We start from the raw sequence: 973 nt of genomic DNA, 5'->3' as shown, positions 1-973 counted from the left end.
GACAGAAGCATTAAGGTTCACCTTAGCTTGGGCACCAGTAGAAAAGAACTTGGCTGAAACAATCTTGCCATTGCAAGAAGTAGCAGGAAAGAAGGGACCAAACTGACACTCTGATGAGCGGATAATTTGTATGCTTTTTGGCATTGTTTTTAGTATGTTTTTAGTATGATCTAGTTAGTTTTTAGTATATTTTTATTAGTTTTTAGTTAAAATTCACTTTTCTGGACTTTACTATGAGTTTGTGTGTTTTTCTGTGATTTCAGGTATTTTCTGGCTGAAATTGAGGGTCCTGAGCAAAAATCTGATTCCGAGACCAAAAAGGACTGCAGATGCTGTTGGATTCTGACCTCCCTGCACTCGAAGTGAATTTTCTGGAGCTACAGAAGCCCAATTGGCGCGCTCTCAACGGCGTTGGAAAGTAGACATCCTGGGCTTTCCAGCAATATATCGCTCTTAACGGCATTGGAAAGTAGACATCCTGGGCTTTCCAGCAATATATGATAGTCCATACTTTGCCCAAGATTTGATGGTCCAAACCGGCGTGGCAAATCAGCCTCAGAAATTCCAGCGTTTAACGCTGGAACTGGCATGAAACTTGGAGTTAAACGCCCAAACTGGCATGAAAGCTGGCTTTTAACTCCAGAAAAGGTCTCTACACGAAAATGCTTCATTGCTCAACCCAAGCACACACCAAGTGGGCCCGGAAGTGGATTTTTAAGTCATTTACTCATCTCTGTATACCCTAGGCTACTAGTTTACTATTAATAGGATCATTAGACATTGTATCTGTACCTCATGACACTTTACACGTTTTCTTTGTGTACTTTCCATGGCATGAGTCTCTAAACCCCATGGTTGGGAGTGAGGAGCTCTGCTGTGTCTTGATGGATTAATGCAACTACTACTGTTTCTCATTCAATCATGCTTGCTTCCATTCTAAGATAATACTTGTTCTTAACCCGGATGAATGTGA

The sequence above is a fragment of the Arachis duranensis genome, chromosome 4, assembly GCF_000817695.3.
Source record: "Arachis duranensis cultivar V14167 chromosome 4, aradu.V14167.gnm2.J7QH, whole genome shotgun sequence".
NCBI classification, from domain to species: Eukaryota; Viridiplantae; Streptophyta; class Magnoliopsida; order Fabales; family Fabaceae; genus Arachis; species Arachis duranensis.
Note: the sequence above shows the minus strand (reverse complement) of the source record.